The following is a 20613-nucleotide window of genomic DNA, read 5'->3' as shown; positions in this document are numbered from 1 at the left end:
ACAGGCTGACAGATGACCTAGAAGAATGCACTGACGGTGCCGACTGAAGTAATGGAGATTGAGGCACTTCCTATACTAGCTCCAAGGCTGTGCGCCGGCTCTGAAAGGAAAAGACAGTCGGCTCCAAAGTCTGTGGAGCTGATGTCACAGAATCCTCCAATTATTTTGATTTCTTAGACTGCTTATAGTCCTTAGACTCCACAGAAGATCTAGAGGACTTGCTGGCCACATCCTGGTCACTCAGCACCTCTTGAAAAGGATGTTTTAACAAGCCCCTGTCCATCAACTTCCTTTTCCTCTCTAGCAACACTCTCCAAGAAAAAGAATGACATATGGCACAAGACTCCTGTAAGTGGACAGCTCCTAAACAATAAACACGTTACATGTCCATCCGTAACAGACATCTTTTGGTTGCAGCCTGGACACTTTTTAAAACCAGACTTTGGGAGCTTGTCTTTATCATCTGCAATTATGCTGCTATAAAAATACGCAGAGCAGATAATCAGCAATTTCCTAGGCTCTAACAACACACACACACACACACACACACACACACAGCCTAAAAAAAAGGTATCACAAAATATTAATATGCTACCAGGCTCTGAACTCACACACAGAAACGAGCCTAATAAAGAATTTGAACACACACTCCACTAAACTAAGGCCAATATACAGGAGGCCAACAATAGAAAATGGATATATATATATATATACATATATATATATATACATATATATATATATATATATATATATATATATATATATACACACACATATGGGTCTACCTGAAAACACTGACCCGCAAAAACACCAACAATGAGATAACCGACACCACAAAACCGAAAGTTCAAAAACACGAAAATTCACATGCCCGACAAACCATAATCCCGACAATCAACAAAACAAATACCTTTTCCATAAAACACACACACGATACAAGCACACCAAAAACCTTACAAACCTACACTAATCCTTACATACACAACTATCTATGCACTAACCTTAACTCAAACCCTAACCCTAAGGTCCGTCACTATCGCACACTCACCTAACCCGCTCCCTAACCCTAACTCACTTAACCCGCCACTAACCTTAAAGTCTGTCACTATCGCACATTTACCTTACCTGCACCCTGACCCTAACGTCCGTCACTATCACACACTTACCTTAACATGTCGGTGTTCTCAGCGTCGGGATTTTCAATCATCGGTCATCTCCATTGTCAATCTTCCAGTGTCGGTTATCTCATTGTCGGCGTTGTCAGCTTTTGGTGTTTTCAGGTAGACCCACACATATATTAGAAATTACTTAAACACAGTACGAAAAACTAGGCCAAAACACACGAGGCCGATATATTAGATATTAATAATCACACACGGGAAGGGGAGCTTTAGGAAGCTATAAAATCTAACTACCTATCTAACTTAATCTAAGAAAGTTTAGCAAAAAATGATTTAAGTAACTGCTAAATATAAAAGTTTTTAAATAGTACTGGCCTGAGCTTGCACTGGAACCTCTGATTAGATGCCGCGGCAAACTAGATCTGAGGTCATTCACAGTGCATCATGGTATAGGGGCTTAGCCTCGAGCTACTGGAAGACCCCAAACTTTGCATACGGCCGTACCAGAGCCAATGGATCAGCTCTGAACCCATCAGTTAAGAATGAACGGCGAGATTGAACAACTTCACATCAAATCATTTTGTAAATTTATCATTTAAATACAGTATGCATCACATATATTTTCTTGGACTATCATCAGTATAACATTACAAAAAATGCTGAATTCCGGCTTTCCCTTAAATCTCATCCCCTCCTCTTGAGCAATTTTCTGCATATACTGTTCCCACAATTTCCACTTACTTCTACGTGACTTACTCCTTCCCTTTTCTATAGACCCCTCTTCTAGTTTTTTTACCTCTTTCTTAATATCCAATATCTCATATACAATTGGTGTAGACTTTGATTTCCATTTTCTAATAAGTGTTTTTTGGCAGCCAAAAGAATTAAACGTAAGGCCTTATTATGCCTCGGCAATTCAGATCCTGTATCCCAGCTCAAAAGAATCATTTCTTACTTACAGCCATTTGCTCACCCAATATTTCTGGTAGAGTACTCTGTATTGAAGCTTTAAAATCTGCCAACTCATTACACTCCCAAAACATATGTTCCCAGTTACCTCTTTCTTCCCCATCACACTTTCAACATTTACTACCTACCTGAAGAAAAATTCTTTGAAGTCTATTTGGGGTATAAAAATACCTAAGCAAACACTTCCAAACATCCTAAACCTTCTAGACTTGGTTGCATATTTAGGAGCCTTATATACATCCTCCCATTGTTTTCTTGTAAATTGCTTTTCTAGTATCTCTTCTCAAATTTTTCTAACCTCCTGTAATTGATTCTTAAAGTTATTGTGCAATATTTTATATGCATTACAAATTATCTCTTGTTAACTGCTGCTTCTGTGCTACATTTAACTAAAAACTTTATCAGAGCAGGTCATTCACTTAAAATCTCCCTATCCTCTTTTCTGTCTGTACTCTGAAATAAAGACCTGGGATAGAAGGCAGTCTCTAGCCTGCAAGATAAATGTCTTCTTGGCCTCAGCCCACTGCATTGTCTTTCCTGCTTGTGTTATTTGTTTCCAGTACATTGGTCTCTTTGCCAGGTTTCTCCAGCAAATTAAACCTCCCTCTTGCCTATTTTCTCTACCGCTATTTGTAGACATCACAAACTGGCAAAAATCTCTTTTTTTCTATTCTCATACTGGCTTAGATCTTTGCATACTGTATTCATTTTAATCCTGAATGTAATGTGCTTTTGAGTACATAATTTTGACAGTCCCAAACATAATAAATCAATAAACAATAAAATGCAAAAACACAGTGTATGTCAATAATCTGGCTGGATTTGTATCCTGTGCTGTTTTTTATATATATATATATATATATATATATATATATATATATATATATATATATATGTATATACCCTGAACTATATGCTTCTAGATTTTCTGATTTGTACTTTATCCAGGCATCAGAGTAGCTACAGCATTTTTTCTAGACAGTCCCAAAAATAACTACATTATATAACAATTGACTGTTTGTTTCTAGTAAATTGATACACTATATATAGTTAATCGACATGTACCAAGAATCCATCAGAGCTGGAAGAAAGAGTATTATATTTCTAAGTTATAAGTAAGCACTGCTAATAACTGCAATAAAAATAATACTCATGGCATACAAACCTTTTCAATGACCAATAATCTACAAGAGCATTATATAAACACGTTTTTCAAAAATGTTATTACTACTTTGTAAAAAGTCTTTCTCTACTAAAAAAAATCTATCAACATAGCCCATGGAGATCCATGATTTCCAGAAAAGTAAACTCCTCTAAAATAAATATGTATATGAAAAGGAAAACAATGAAATATGCCTAAACTGTTCAAAGTAAGTTTTCAAGTACATTCTTCAGCCAACTGCAAAGAAGAGCCCGTTGTAAAATAAAACAACTGTTTCAGTACTTAAGTCACTCTTGCTCTCCTCCATTTTCTTGCAGGTGAAAACATGATACTTTAAATATAACCGGACCCTTTAAAAAAGGTATTTTGTTAGACCTCTGGTGATACTGCTGCAGTAAGTGGGAATGAATGTGCTCCCCAGTCAGAGAATTTGAGAAATACAGCTTTAAAGTAAGTTTTAACTAAAAATGTTTTGTTGCAGATAGTAAATGTAATAATGGGAATTTTACTTCATGCACTGACTTCACAGAAAAAAAAAAATGAGCTAAGAAGCAACATGAAAAGTTGTATTTAGTGAATGTGCTAAAATTTAATATGGCATGTGTTTAACAAACTAGATTCCTCTGACTACAATTCAGATCTCTATGACATTGCAGCGACAGAAAGAAATGGGGGCTGAATGCTTTTTACAGTATGATTAGTAAAGTAAATCCTCCTAAGGCCCCTTAAATAACAGAGGTTAAGGTAATCAAAGTAGGAAAGTAAAGACCATGAATCCACATGCAGATGCAATTTATTGAAGATTCTGAAAAAGAAATATGAATGCGTGCTGGCCAAGTTGGAAACAATAAAAGGGAGGCAAGTATGTTTGGAAGTCAAGGCCCCCAAAAAATCAGAATTACTGGAATTCCTAGAAAAGAGGAACATCGGGAAAGCTTGTCATACATGCAAGAGAAATTTGGAAGGCTGAACTGGTTTACATGTTGAACAGATAACCATCTTCATTAAGAATTAATGGAAATTAGAAGTTATGTACTTACCATAACGTTCCATCTGAGTAGGTGTATTCATTTGTCTGCAACCTGTGGGTATGGATCCGATATCGGATCCGAACCGGCATGGTTTATCCAGCTATGGATCCGAGCTCCTAGCTCCTCCCCTCACCCATAATGCCCTGCTCTCCCTACATGACCTCAGATCGAGTTTGCCCTGTATCAAATACCCTAATAAAGGGTAACACACTCTATGCAGGAAACTGACAAGGCCAGGGGGATAGGAGGGCGGGATGGTTGCAGACAAATGAATACACCTACTCAGATGGAACGTTATGGTAAGTACATAACTTCTAAATCTGAAGTAGGAGATTCATTTGTCAGCAACCTGTGGGACAGAGTCCCCAGCTACCTGAATCTTGGGCGGCCGTCATGGAAGGATATTCCGGAGCACCGTGGAGCCAAAGGATGCTCTACCTCTAGACATGATATCCAGCTTGTAATGAGAAATAAAGGTATGAGATGAAGCCCAAGTGGCCGCTGAACAAATGTCATCCAGAGGTATCCTAGCCTTAAAGGCTGCTGAGGTAGAAACGGACCGGGTTGAATGAGCATGAACTCCGTCCGGTGCGGGCCTCCCAGAAGCTTGGTAAGCTAATAAAATACACTGGGAAATCCATCGTGACAAGGAGACTTTTGAAATTGGTTTACCCAGATTAAATATGGCAAAGGAAATGAACAACTGATCGGATTGCCTGTGACCAGCTGTTCTGTTAAGATAAAAACGAAGCCGCCTGTGAACATCCAATGAATGCAGCTTGTACTCGCCTTTGTTCTGATAGTTAGGAAAGAAAACAGGGAGGTTGATGGACTGATTAATGTTTGCTTCCGAAGCTACCTTAGGGAGAAAAGAGGGATTGATCCTGAGGTACACATGGTCCGGATGGAAGATCAAGTAAGGCGGCTTTATGGAAAGGGCTTGAAGTTCCGAAACTCTTTTGGCTGAAGTAATGGCTACTAAAAATGCAGTCTTAAGAGATAAGAATTTTAGATCTACAGTGGCCGCAGGCTCGAAGGGGGGAGCGGTCAAGGCCTGAAGAATCAAAGAAAGGATACCATGGTGGAACTGCCTGTTTGACAGGGGGTCTAAGCAGAAAGGTGCCTTTTAGGAAGATTTTACATAACTTGGCAGACATAAGAGGTCCAGAGTCATGACCAACATGATAATGAGAAATGGCCGCTAGCTGAACTTTGACAGTGGAACTACTGGCGCCATCATTAAAAAGAGTGGTAAGGAAATCTAGGACCACGGGAAGGGGTACCGAGAAGGGATCTAGACCTTGCCGCTCCGCCCAGATGGAGAATCGCTTCCACTTACTGCGGTAAGTTTTTCTGGTAGAGGGTTTGTGCGCCGCTACCAGGATAGCCTTAACGGGAGATGAAATACCGGGAGTCCTAATTAGGAGTGGAACTGGAGCAACCAAGCAGTTAGCTTCAGGTTGTCCAGGTTCGGAGATGGTAGGTTCGATGGGTGTGTTATCAGATCCGGAATGGGATCTAGAATCCAAGGTGGATTCACTGAGTGAGACCTCAGGTAAGGGAACCAGATCTGCTGAGGCCAGAATGGGGCTATGAGGATCATTCTGCACCCCAACCGAGAGGCTTTCTGAAGAACCTGGAGCATCAGAGGAAGAGGGGGGTAAGCATACAGAACACCGGGAGGCCAAGCATGCACCAGAGCGTCCCTCGGGGAATCCCCTGGAGGAGGGATTAGAGCGAAAAAACTGTCGCACTTGGTGTTTAAGGGAGATGCAAAGAGATCACAGCAAGGAGTTCCCCACTGTGCGAAGATACGTTTTGCTACTTGAGCATTGAGAGACCATTCGTACGGGGAGAGAATGGTGCGACTGAGTTTGTCCGCAAGGATGTTGGACCGACCCGGAATATGCATTGCGATGAGAAAGCGGTTGGTGGAGATCGCCCATTCCCACACTCTCATGGCTTCCCGACATAAAGGGTAAGACCTGGTTCCCCCCTGTTTGTTGATGTACCAGACCACTGACATGTTGCCCGATTGAATCGCAATTGGTTTCGGGACACGAAGAAAGGGGATTTTGTATCCTCTGGATATGATACGGAGGACTCAGCAGTCTGTTGTTATGGACTCCCATGCCGCTAGGTGCTCCGAAAAATGCCCCCCGACTGCCTCCAGAGTGGAGCAGTCGGGCAACCCCTCAGGGTTGCTGCGCGGGCCGCTCAGAGAAAGGTTCTCTGGACCCGAAATTCCTGGGAGCCCCTCTGCTCCTGGGGCGGCGTCCACCCTGTCCTCCTCTGCCACAGAAGGACTGGTTGTCCGGAGCGGGTTGGGATTGCTGCGACTTCCGGAACCACATCTTCTTCTGGCCCTTTTGGTTCCTAGAGTAGGACCTCTGGGGCACAGAGAAGCGGACTCCGACGGCAGACAGCGTCTTCCCGTCCTTCTCGCTCTGGACCAAGGTGTCGCGAACCGTCTTGCCAAAAAGGGAAGAACCATCAAAGGGGGCATTCGCGAAAGATGCCTTGAAGGGCTCCGTGAAATCGCAATGGCGGAGCCAGGCATGACGTCTCGTGACTAGGCCTACTCCTGCAGCTCTAGCGGCTCCCTCAGTAGCATGGGAAAGCAACCGCATAGAGGTATTTGTAACAGACCGAAGAGTGGCCATACGGGTGGAGTGCAACCCTTTGTCCTCCTCCGACATGGACTCTGGGGGGGATGCAGCGTATTCTTTAATAAGATCGCGCTGCATCCTAATAACATGTGCCAGATAGTTGAGCGCCCTCACTGAGAAGGTCGCTGAACTAAACATTCGCTTCCCCAAGCGGTCCATCATCCGAGACTCCTTGCTCGGAGGATGGACTGAGGGACTCTCCTGGGCGAGTTCCCTCTTGGTGGTTGCTGCCATCAACATGGCATCTACAGGAGGACCCTTACTCCAGTGGGCACGGTCAGCAGGGGGGCTGAGAATCCTGTCTGGCCTTTTGGGAATTGGCTCCACGGTGTCCGGTTCCTTCCACGCCCTGGTGGTAATGAGGTCCACCAGGGGGTCGGCAGGAGGGGACACCCAAGAGGTAGACGGGCCCGCTTCAAATGCCTCCAAGAACACGGATCCGACACACTCGAGGGCAGGGTCGGATCCGAAGTAGCCAGTACTATCGGAGCCGACCCACCCCCAGCTCCAAAGCTGCCCGGCTCCGAGCGCTCCAAACCCGGGTAGCGGGTCGGAGAAGGAGCAATGTGCTTGAAAAAGGGGGTCGAGCTCTGCCCCGGGGGGGGGGGGGAGGCAGGAGCACTCCCATCTGGGCCTGGATGAACCTTCGCATCATCCGGTCCAGATCAGCGTCTGAAAGACTATAAGTGGACCTCGAAGAGGCTACCGAGGTAGGCCTAGAGTACCGCCTCGATAGCCTCGAAGGAGGTCGGGTCTCCTCCTCCTCAGGTCCCGGTGAAAAGGTCGGGGACCGGAGCCGAGGAGTAGGAGAACCAGTAGCTAGAGAGGCTGGAGGAGAAGCCCGCTTAGCCGGCGGGGCCGAGACGGAGGTCTCAGCCCGCCGCTTGTAGTGCTTCTCTCTCCGGTCCTTCTTCCTAGCTTCCCTGTCCTCCAAACCCGTAGAGGGAGTTTGAGTCCCGGGAGGGGGAGCGGGAGCAGGTAGGGCAGGTACTGCAGGAGCGGTAACTACCAATGGGGCGGAGGCTGAAGCCGAGTCCGGGGGCAAAAGTCCTGCCAAGACCAGCTTCGACCTCCGCTCCTTCAATGCCCTGGGGTTGAACCCTGCACAGATTGAACATCCAGAAGTGAGGTGTTCAACCCCAAGGCATCGAATGCACCGAGTGTGGCCATCAGCAGGGGACAGCTTATGGCCACACTTGGAGCATTTCGAGAATATCGCCTTTGGGGCTTCTGACATTTTTTTTTTTTTAACAGAAGAAAAAAATTAAAAACTAACAAGTTAACAAAGTTAACTACTCAGACACACTACAGGCCCCAAAGACCACGCACACACAACTACGCTACCAGCGAGGGGAGGGAGTTACACAAATTTTTGTAAATTAACCAAAAACAGTTTAAAAGGATGGGGAACCTATAATTTTCACACAAAGGTACTATTTAAAGATCGAAAAAAAACCCTTATTAAATAACAAATTTCCACTTAGCTGTAGGAGCTCAAAGACCAAGCTGTCACCAGGAACGAGGCAAACTAGATCTGAGGTCATGTAGGGAGAGCAGGGCATTATGGATGAGGGGAGGAGCTAGGAGCTCGGATCCATAGCTGGATAAACCATGCCGGTTCAGATCCGATATCGGATCCATACCCACAGGTTGCTGACAAATGAATCTCCTACTTCAGATCAATAAATACCCTCATCATATCCTCTTAATATGTGAAACTTCTGAAGACCTGATATTACCACTGCTGTGGAGAAAGGGAAGATTTGCAAACAGACCTTTTTCAACAACTACTTTTTCTGTAAGAGGAGGGCAAGACCATACTTTCCAGTTACAATGAAAGAATGCAGTGTGAGAAAGCTTAAAGTGCATTAAAGTCTATTGGTCTTGCTTTGAAGCAAGTTTAAGTAACAAACCCTTTATAGTTGGGGTATAACCTCCTTACCATAAACAAAAATAAATTATACAATTTGCGATGCAAAAATTAAATTGTTTTTGCATTTTATTTTGTTGATAAGGATGGCATCCCAAGTTTTTTTCTCTCAGATTTGAAAATATCTGCCTTGGCATCATTAAAGACTGAACCTACAATGCCCTCACTGCCCAAATTAATGTATTGTCTACTGTACTTATACGCTAAATACATTATGACATGGGATAATACAGCAGTGTAACCACAATGTAAGAAAGAAACTGCTCTCGTAAAGAGGTAACTACTTTATACATACCCATAATCCACTGCAACCATGTACAAATAAATGACCAATGCTTACCAAAGACATAACTTTGTGGGATTGATTATGGAGAAAAACCTCAGTGAACAGTAAAACTGAAAAAACACTGCAATCTTCACTTTTTTGCAAAAAACACTTGCAACATTAACACAATGAGTGTAATGGGAATTCAATTAATTGTAAAACAAAGATGCTTCTAAAAGTGACCAATATTCTGTAAATATTAACTGTATTTAATGAGTTTTCCTCTTTGACTTGAGATATTTACTTACATGCAAGTAGTTTGATTTGAGAATATGAGCCACAAGGTGGCGAGGACAGGAGTGGAATAGAAAGAAAAAGCTGCCTTAAGTGAACAGCAAGCTGAAAGAGCTGAGAGTAGTAAACTACTAATACTGAAAAAAATCAAACAATATAAATGACAAAAATATGTGACCATGACATGAACTTTATTTCACACTCTCTTTTAGACTTTCAGAGCATATATGTGGCAGAAACAAAAGGATACAAGCAGTATGAACAAACATGTTGGGTGACTGAAGATGTATTAATCTGTATAACCATGATGTACTCAATGAGCTGTCATTTTTATCATTCCTGTACAGTCGACTAAATTTGATAATAAAACTTTCAGTTGTAGAGTTTAATCATAAATATTAGCTTTTCAGGGTAGGTGAAATATTGAATACGTCTCAATTTTTGGATGACTGGTAGCCTTTGCCTCCTCAGGAGAATATGTGCAAGATGATCATTAATTAGACTTGGCAGGAGGAAGGTCTATCATTGTCTGTTTAGCTGGAAGCTGATAAATATAAACTGACAATTATTATATTTATAAGGCTGGCTGAATTGTACCAGAGTTCCCAGTCACAACAATGCACATTATGGAAGTTTCTGAATTAAACTTGGAAGATTAGAGTAAACTTGGGCTACTGGAGTAGTGGGCCGCTAATTATACATACTCTCTGAGACAGCACAACAGCTGTGTAAGGGGATTTTATCCTTACCCTGCTGAATGCAATCTCATACAAAAGGCTACCGGCAAAAAAGTACAGTTTTGTACCTACCATAAATGTAGATGTCCGATAGGTATGTATCTGCAGTCATCACATATGGGTTGTCCTGCCTCAGGCAGCCCTTCGGTCAGCCGGATTCCAAAGTCTGGGTCCGGCGTCGGCTGACATCGCCCCCTCCCCGACGTCAGAGCGCCTGGGGTATAAAAGCGTCAGCCGACGCCATCTTCCTCAGTGTTTCTTGCCCCAGATGCCAGGTGCCCTCAAAGGAAGGCTAAATTTGGATAAATGCAATAAATTCCAAACATGCACAGAAATATATACATATATATATATATATATATATATATATATATATATATATATATATATATATATATATATATATAACAAATACACCATAATAGATAACCCCAGCTAGCTATGAGAGGGAAAAGTACCCCATAAATACCAAAGAGGGGAAGGAGGGAGGGAGGGTAAACCTGACTGCAGATGCATACCTATCGGACATCTACATTTATGGTAGGTACAAAACTGTACTATGTCCTTCAAGGATGCATCTGCTGTCATCACATATGGGTAGAATACCATAGCCAATCTGGGGGTGGAGGATCTATGTAAAGGATGGTGTAGCTAAAATGCCCTGCAGGACTGCCGTAGCAAAGCCTGCTCTGGATCTGGAATATAAAGGTAAATTGTAATGCTTGGAAAATGTATGCACGGAGCTCCATGTAGCAGCTTCTAAAATGTCCTTGGTAGCCACCCCCTTAAGAAGGCTGTGGAGGTGGCTGTGGCTCTGGTGGAATGAGGTCTAATGTTAGCTGGCACAGTTTTTCCATGGAAGGAATAACAGAAACGAATGCAATTCCCTATCCATTTTGAAATTGTCTGTTTGGAAATTGCTTTTCCTTGTGCACCAGCAGCATATGCTACCAACAGCTGGTCAGTTTTTCTGTAGCTTTTCGTTCTGTCCAAGTAGTAGCGCAACTGTCTGTGTATGTCCAGAGTGTGCAGAAGTTTCTCCCCTTTGTTTTGTGGATTTGGAAAGAAGGTAGGCAGGTGAATAGCTTGGTTTAATGAGACCCTGGATACCACCTTTGGCATAAATGAAGGATTGGTTCTCAATGAGACTCTGTCCTGATGAAAAATAAGAAATGGCTGTACTGCCATGAGGGCCTGTAACTCAGATACTCTTCTTGCTGAGGTTAGGGCCAAAAGGAGGGTGGTCTTCCAAGACAGGAACTGTAGTTCTGCAGATGCTGCTGGTTCAAAGGGAGGCAGAGTTAGTTTTTCCAACACGAAGTTAAGGTCCCAAGTAGTCACTGGAGGTTTCCTTGGAGGATTGATGTTTTTAATTCCTCTTAGAAACTGTCTTAGGAGAGGATGAGAAAAAAACAGGTGGATCAGTATTGTACTCTGCTGAAATTGCTGAAGCATGAATTTTAATGGAAGAGTAAGACAGGCCATTATGGAGCATTTCTGCCAAGTATTCTAGGATATGTGGCATGTTCATCACTGTCGCATCTAGGCCCTTTGTGGTGTTCCAAATGTGAAATCTTTTCCATTTTGCTGAATATGCCTTTCTTGTGGAAGGCCTGCGAGCTTCCATGATGATATCCTTCACTCTCTTGGATAGCTTATCCTGAGGAGGAGTCAAGGTATTTTCCAGGCTGTTAGTCGCAAGGTTTTCAGGTTGGAATGCAGAGTTTTGTAATTGTGCTGTGTCAGGAGAAGTGGCCATTGAGGAAGAGGCCATGGTTTCGTGTGTGACATGCTCTTTAACAGTGGGTACCAGTGCTGTCTTGGCCAGTCCAGAGCTATCAGAATCACTTTTGGCTGCTCTGTCCTGATCTTCAGTAAGACCTTGGTCATTAATGGAAGAGGTGGAAATGCATACACTGTTAGGGTTCTCCAGCTGAAAGATAGGGCGTCCACTTTCCATGCTTGTGGGTGGTATGTCCTTGCGCAGAATTTCTTTAGCTGATGATTGTGGGGGGAGGCAAAAAGATCTATGTCTGGCCTTCCCCATGACTGTGTTATCTGTAAGAAGATGTCTGGGTGCAACATCCATTCGTGTGCATCCATGATATTTCTGCTTAAGCTGTCCGCCAGTATATTGTCTTTTCCTGGCACAAACTGGGATTGCAGGTCTATATTGAGTTTCAAGGAATGTTCCCATAGATTCATTGCCAGTCTGCAAAGAGGGTAGGAATGGGTGCCTCCTTGCTTGTTTATGTACCACATAACTGTGGTGTTGTCTGTCCTTATTAGCAGGTGGCCTTGATGCAGAAAGAGTTTGAAGGCCTCGATTGCATGTATCACTGCCAGCATTTCCTTTTGGTTTATGTGCATGCGTAGCTCCTTTTGTGACCATAGTCCTTGAATACATCTGCCCTCCATGTGTGCTCCCCAACCGTGGTCTGAAGCGTCCGTTGTAATAGTTTGGCTGGCTATTGGCTTGCTTGAGCCCACCAAAGAAATTTCTTTTGGAGACATGGAATGAGTGGGATCAAAGTTTCTAAGCTGTGGCTGTGCTGAGTCCATAAACTCCTTAGGTACCATTGTAGTTTCCTCATATGCAGCCTTGCTTGGGGAATGAGAAGAATGCAAGATGCCATGTAACCCAGGGCCTGCAGGATTTTCCTTGCAGTCAGCTGAGTTTGTCTTGTCAGATTCTTGAAGTAATCCGATAGTTATCTTTGTTTTTCTTCTGTGAGAAAAGCCATTTGGGTGGTTGTGTCTAAATCCGCACCCAGAAAAGTTATTCTTTGGGATGGAACAAGTCTTGATTTGTGAAAGTTGACTGTATATCCCAATGCCTGCAGTATGTGGATGGCATAATTTAAGTCCTTTACCAAAGTTTGTTGGCTGTCCGCTTGTATAAGGCAGTCATCCAGATATGGGTATATTTGAATCCCCTGAAGTCTGCAGTGTGCAATTACTGATGCCAGGCATTTCGTGAATACTCTGGGCGCAGTAGATAAGCCAAAGGGCAATGCTGAGAATTGATAATGCTCTGAGCCTGCAAGAAATCTGAGGTGTCTTCTGCAACTTTGTCTGATAGGGACATGCAGGTATGCCTCCTTGAGGTCTAGGGTCACCAGCCAAGACTCCTTGCCCAGCATGGGAAGGAGTTGCTGTAGAGTCAGCATTTTGAATTTTGGCACAATGAGATAAGTATTCAGTGCGGACAAGTCGAGAATAGGCCTCCATTTATTTTCTTTTCTTGGAACAAGGAAAAGTCTGGAATAAAATCCTTGGCCTTGTTCTGAAAAAGGAACCTTTTCTATAGCTTTCATTTGCATTAAGTTGGAGATTTGTTTCAAAGCCTCTGCCCTTTGATTTGGTGGCAGGTCTGGCATGCCTTTTCTTTTTGGTAATGTGTGAAAATGGAACCTGTACCCTCTGTCTATTATTTGCAGTGTCCATTTGTCTCTTGTAATAGTGTGCCAATTGTCTGAGAATAAAGAAAGCTTTCTGCCCAAAGGTGCTTCTAATTGAGCCCTGGTTGGCGGAATCAAAGCAAAGTCATTGAGTCTGTCCTTGTGCAGCAGTTGTAGGTCCTGCACTAGCTCTCTGGTTGGGAGGCTGCCATTGACGCCCTCTGTAGGAGCCTCTAGCTTGCCCTCTACCTCTGGTACGCCTGTTCTTGCCTCTCTGAAATCTTTCTGTGTCCGGAAAGGACCAATTCTTGGCAGGCCAATTTCTGCTGAATCTTGGTGGTTGGACTTGTAGAAAATCTTTAACTGTTTGTACAGATTTTGCCTTTTCCTCAACCTTCTTTAAGACCTCCTCAGCAGTGGAGCCAAATAACTTTTGCTTTTCCAGGGGAGCATCCAGAAGCTTAGCTTTAACATGGTCTGGCAGAGATTGTTCCTTCAGCCAAGCATGCCTACATATGACTGCACCTGTCATAGCTGACCTACATGAAGCTTCCAATGCATCATAACCACATTGTAAGAAATGGTTACTAACCTGCTGGGAGTTATGTACCAGATCCTGTAGTAATTTGCGATCTAGGGGTTCAGGTGAAGACAGTTTCTTATGCAATTCATCTAACAAATACTCTTGGTACTGTATCATATGAAATTGACAATTTAATGCCCTCATAGAAAGAGTAGCAGAAGTATACACTTTTTTACCCCATCTCTCTAAAGCCCTGGACTCCCTTTCAGAGGGGAGTGGATTTTTAGAGGTGGCAGCCGCAACCCCTTTAGGGCCCTGGGAAATAGTTTCCGGATCAGCAGAGTGGGCCTTGTAAAGAAAATTATGCGAGTCCGGGACCCTGTAGTACCTATCGGGTTTGACAGGGGCCGGGGGAAGAGTGTCAGGGGTTATGCTAGACTCAGAGTACACATCATCAATGACATTCAAAACAGAAGGAATAGCCAAAGGTCTATGCTGAGGTAAATGCAGAAAAGTTCTTAATCTTTTCCTGGAATCAGGAAAATTCCTGGCCCTGCCATTTGAAATGCTCTCTCATAGTGTGAAGGGTCTCACCAAAGGATAGCTCTTCAGGAGGGGAGGCCGAGGGGATGGATTCCTCTGCATCAGAATCCTCGTAGGCCGAAAAAGCCTCCTCCTGGTAGTCTGAGAGAGCAGAGCCATCAGAGGCCTCTTCTGAGGAGTGGGGATCAGAGGGCTCAACCCTGGGCCTTTTGTCTAGAGGAGGTTGAGAGCCCCTGTACGGATGAGGTTGAGATCCCCTAATCAAGGAAATAAGGTCCTCTGCTAAAGTAAGAATCTGTGAACTTGTAGAGGGTCCCTGAGGAATAACCCTGGGAGGCATAGCTTTTGTATGTTTAGCAACTTTAGCCCTGGTGAATGCCTTAATGGACATGGATGCAGGAGGCCTAGCTGTACCACGTGCTGGAGTAGTTTTGTCTAGAGGAATGGTGTCGGAAGTTTCCAAAACACCAGTTTCTGAAGGAAATTCAATAACTGACTCAGCAGGGGCCTCCGGGGCCGAGGTTGACGGTTGAGCGGTTTCGGGTGTCGGAAGTACCAAGGACTCGGTTTCAGCCGAGACCGAGACACTCGCGGTAGGCCTGGCCGTGGTTTCCGCCGAAACCGCGGCCCGCGTGGGTCGGTCCTTGTCCTTCCGTTTCTTTATTAAATGTGAAGTCGGAGTCTCCGACGGCATTTTGTATGAAAAACTAGCCCCAAAAAATTCCTCTGCGAACTCCGCCCGACGTCTAAGAGTGCGTCGGTTGAAGGAAGCACAGGCTGAACAGGCCGAGACGTTGTGGTCTGGGCCTAGGCAGGGGAGGTAGTAAGAGTGGAAATCCTTATGAGGTATTTGTTTCCCACAAGTTAAACAATTATTAACTTTATCTGACATCGGCTGAGGCAAGAAAGAGTCCCCAATGGGGTACTTAGCTTTTGAAGTCTTCGGTAGCTGAATTACAGGAGCTGGCCGACCGGCACTTGCGAACTGCTTCTGCTTCAGGCACCACGCGGCAGGAAAGACTGAGGAAGATGGTGTCGGCTGATGCTTTTATACCCCAGGCGCTCTGACGTCGGGGAGGGGGCGACGTCAGCCGACGCCGGACCCAGACTTTGGAATCTGGCCGACCGAAGGGCTGCCTGAGGCAGGACAACCCATATGTGATGACTGCAGATGCATCCTTGAAGGACATCTCCTTTTAGAAGAATATTTGTTCAAATGAGCATTCACATTTTTTTCTCTTCTACAAAGTTATTTCGCTCCTTCAAACTGTAACTATATATATGTACACACACACACACACACACACATGTATGTATATATATATATATATATATATATATATATATATATATATATATATATATATATACACACACACACACACACACACACACATATATATATATATATATATAGAGAGAGAGAGAGAGATATGGGACCCCACACATTGTCAACATTTCATAATGTCGAAGACACACACACACATATATATATATATATATATATATATATATCTATAGAGAGGGAGATATGGGACCCTACACATGGTCAACATTTCAGAATGTCGAAGACACACACACATATATATATATATATATATATATATATATACATATATATATATATATATATATATATATATATATATATATATAGAGAGAGAGAGATATGGGATCCTACACATGGTCAACATTTCAGAATGTCGAAGACACACACACATATATATATATATATATATATATATATATATATATATATATATATATATATAGAGAGAGAGAGATATGGGATCCTACACATGGTCGACATTTCAGAATGTCGAAGACCGTATGGCTGAGACCATATGATCGACATTCGAAATGTCAACCATGAAATTAAAAAAAAAAAAAACACAACAACTTACCTTCACACTGCTAGAAGGGGGGCTACGCTCCCCTGCACCCCCCCACACCCCCTTAACTTAAATATACCAAGTTCGAGATTGCATTACAGTGCAGAAGACGGAAATCTTTCCATTCGGAACTGTACGGAGATGTCAGTTCTGCATGGTTGACATTTCAAATCTCTATCATATGGTCTTCAACATTCTGAAATGTCGACCATGTGTAGGGGACTTATATATATATGATAGATAGATATAGATATATATATATATATATATATATATATATATATATATATATAGATAGATAGATAGATATAGATATATATATATATATATATATATATATATATATATAGATAGATAGATAGCTAGTTCTTGACATAAGTTAGGAGAATTAATTTTCTCAACTGGTTTGCAATTAACCTATCAAGTTGTGTTGAAGAATTGACGAATACAAGAATTTTACCAATGTTTACTACTGAATAATACAGGAGGAACCACAAAGATGTCTTCTTTAAAACATGAGGATGTATTTTGTAATATAAAATGTCGACTATATAACAAATCCAGTTAAGAAAAAAATATTTAAGTATTTAAGAGAGCCTGAGCCTTTGAAATTGCCTCACAAAAGATATATACAGAAGACGAGCATCTTTTTTTTATTCAGAGGTTACTAAGTACTGAGAATAGCCTGCCCTGACAGGAAAAGAAGCATAATATTATTAATTTCAAGGCACCTCCCTCTTATGATTGAATATATGGTGATGGTTGTTGTATGGCTGTGAAAGATTGAGTGTAACTATAGGGGTTATTATATAGTGTTTATATCCCATTTGGAACTGCACAAAGGAAGTTTAGAAGAATGACACAGAATATGACAGCATTCCAGGAGGGAACCTGAGTATATATGTGGGGAGTGGAATGTTGTAACATGTATGATGAGGTGAGAGGCATAGAATGCCTCTATATTCCAGGTGGTATACGGACATCATGGGGCTTACCTCAGTAATCAACATTAAGTTAACATCTACACAGTATAAGAACTACTCTAGCAGGTGCATAGCAAGATCTCAGGCAGACATGGTATCTACATATACATAAGAATACAACATTTATTTAATTAAGAAGAAAGTACACTCAATAGTGGTATCAAATCAGGCATTACCATGTTGCAATAAGGAAAAACTATAGTACCCACAAGTTTGCAGAAACCTTGGAAGTTTCACACATGGTTCTTAAAACCCAGAGCATCTGTAAACTTATATAAGGGTTTGCTGAAAACAGACTTGGGTGTTTTGGAAATACATAAGCAGAAAGTAATAGAAGAATGGGAACTATTTATGATGGTACTTAAAACAGGGACAAGACAGTATACAAAACCAATTGGCACAAGAATCTAGAAAATATATAGCTAAATAAGGGGATAATTTGGGAAAATTACAAATGAGACTTTACGAAGATGAAGAAAGGCTATAATATGAGAAAAAGGACAATGTGAAACATGAATTATATTTATTACATAGAACATATAAATTTATACACAAGTCACTAAAAAAAAAGATTTTATAACTCTAGAGACCGTCAAAATTCACTGGCAGTAAGACTGAGACAACAGAAGACACAGGGATTAATAGAAGGAGGAAGAAGTGAAGAAAGTCTATAGCTTAGCAGAGAGCTTCTGATGAAACTGGAACATTTTAGGCAATACTGTATAAACCTATACATGGCACATAAGAAATTGGATGACTGGAACAAGTTAATATAAGACCAGTTTACAAGCTTTGATAGTCACAAAACTAGACTGGGGAAAGCAAAATCAATATTTACCCTATCTCTCTGGAGGAACTAAAGGAGGTTATGCAGACTCGGGGTGGGGGTAAAATACCAGGAAGTGACAGTCTTCCAAATGAAGTCTGCAAAGTCTTACCATCTGAGATGCTACATAGACTGGTGCAGCCTTTCAATGCAAATATAAGAAACTGAAAAGATTCCAATGTCACAGCAAGAGGTTGTGGTGACAATTGCAACTAAGATAGGTAAAGATCACAGTATGTAATCATTCCACAGATGCATATCAATGTGAAGTCATGATTATAAAATGTTTATGAAAACTTTGTTTTGTACGGTTAAGTGAGTGGTCTGACTGTTACTAAAGTTGATAGACAGTGATCAGTGCAGTTTTGTCAGTGGAAAACACCTGACTATTTTAAAGGCATCCATGTCAATGCAAGTTGAGCAACAGTCAAAGAATCCGATACTTGTCAGTCCTGCACAAAAGGAATTTGATAGAATGGAATGGTATTTTTTTTTTTTTTTAAGTATGACACTTTCATTGACATGAACAATTCATGAACAACATCAAAAATACACTCTTTACTTTTAGTTATTTATCAAATAGCACATTCAGAAAGAAACACTCATTTCGAATACACTGTATTTTCTAACAGCTTACACCTATTTACCAGATAGGTTTTACACTATATAAAAATTAAAAATAAGCAAACAAAGGACAACTTTCACAATGTAGTATACAATAATCGTAAAATCATTATACATTATTCAGATGTCCCTTCCACCTACAATGTCCAAGACATCTCTTTGTGTTTTTTTTTTCTTTTACCTTCTTCATAATTTGTTTGATATTTTCTTGTGTTGGCAGTTCTATTTTACACTTTATACTAACTACTTTCTTCATGGATAGAAGATACAAAGCCAACAAAGCACTTGCCCCTTTCATTATATGTTATCCAAATCAGTCATCCCGAGAGATGCTATAATTACCACTTTGTCTTGACAAATAACATTTAAGAAGTTTCTCCTTAAACCAGTGAAGGCATACCTATGACAAGCGTGTCAAAGGTGACACACCAGTGTTCACCAACACCGAAGTTACCAAAGAAACTGAATGAACAAAATTACAAGAAATATGTGATCCTGCACTTATCTGTTAAAACTCAGACAACAAAAAAGTCATTAAATGATGCTACTCAAATCAAATGCAATGTGTTCCATATTTTTTTCAGTTCAATTCAAAATTACTGTTAAAAGTAGGGTAATTTTTTGCGCAGTGTTTTAAACCCAATTATCAGTGCGCATATCATTTTGTCTATTTTAAGTCACTGATTTTTCTTTCACTTTTATAATACATAGCAGCACACATGACTGGACTGAATTTTCTTTATATAAATGAATATGTAAAGAATCATTTCTTTTTTGTTCGGGGGTAGGGTGGGAGGTGACACACCAGCAGAGTCAAGAGAGGCATTTTCTGAATTTTTGACACACCGAGCCTGAGAGTTTCACCATCACTGCTTTAAACTGTTCTAATCTTGGACACTGCCAAACGGAAACACATATGATTACATATTAAATCAGTAATGCATCTCCAACAAATGATTTAACACTCAAATACATTCTACAGAGTCTTGTGGGAGTGGAAAAATACTTAAAGCAGCATTTCTAACCAAACAATCTAAATTCCCTTGCTTTTATAATATGTCTGGGGCCTGCAATAATTCCTTCCCAATCTACAACAGTAACTGTAGTACTTAACTCTTTCGCCTAAACAATTTTAAACCTAGTCTCGTTTGCCACTTTGTTTTAACATTTTAAAAATGTATTTATGTCTCACTTTTTACATAGCTGTCCTTTCCTGTATCCTAACCAGCAAAAATATAATTCTGATCATTCATTCCTTTAGACTGTGAATAATTTCAAAGCTTTCTGTGTAATTTATTAATTCATCTTTCACCTGTTTATATCATAGTATACACATCTATCCATGTATTATTTCCAAATCAATGTTTTTCTTCCTCTTAACTGATTCCAGTACTTTAATTCGTTACAAACTTTCAGACATGCCAAAACTTCTCTTGCTTGCAGCCCCTATTTTTTTACCAGTTCTAATGAAGCCAAGTCATTTAAGTCAGTAAGTTGCCTCTTTCAAAATGTTTATCAACTATATTCGCTCCACTATAAAATGTCCCTCTACCATTTTTTCAGTCCAACTTTCTGTCCCATGGTAAATTACATGTCCCTCTGATCCCTCCTCAATTGTTATATTAACACGGCTTTCTATC

At 41.4% G+C, this 20613-nt stretch overlaps 1 protein-coding gene across 6 annotated transcripts in view; it reads right to left on the bottom strand.

Moving 5' to 3' along the window:
* The window catches only part of KDM4C (lysine demethylase 4C), a 3520425-nt gene that overhangs the window by 2559821 nt on the left and 939991 nt on the right, over nucleotides 1-20613 (bottom strand). The gene's annotated exons all lie outside the window — the stretch shown is intronic.

Source organism: Protopterus annectens, chromosome 2.part0 (genome assembly GCF_019279795.1).
Source record: "Protopterus annectens isolate FY-2018-M chromosome 2.part0, PAN1.0, whole genome shotgun sequence".
NCBI classification, from domain to species: domain Eukaryota; kingdom Metazoa; phylum Chordata; order Ceratodontiformes; family Protopteridae; genus Protopterus; species Protopterus annectens.
The sequence above is the reverse complement of the archived record's forward strand: the minus strand, read 5'-3'. Positions and strand labels throughout refer to the sequence as shown.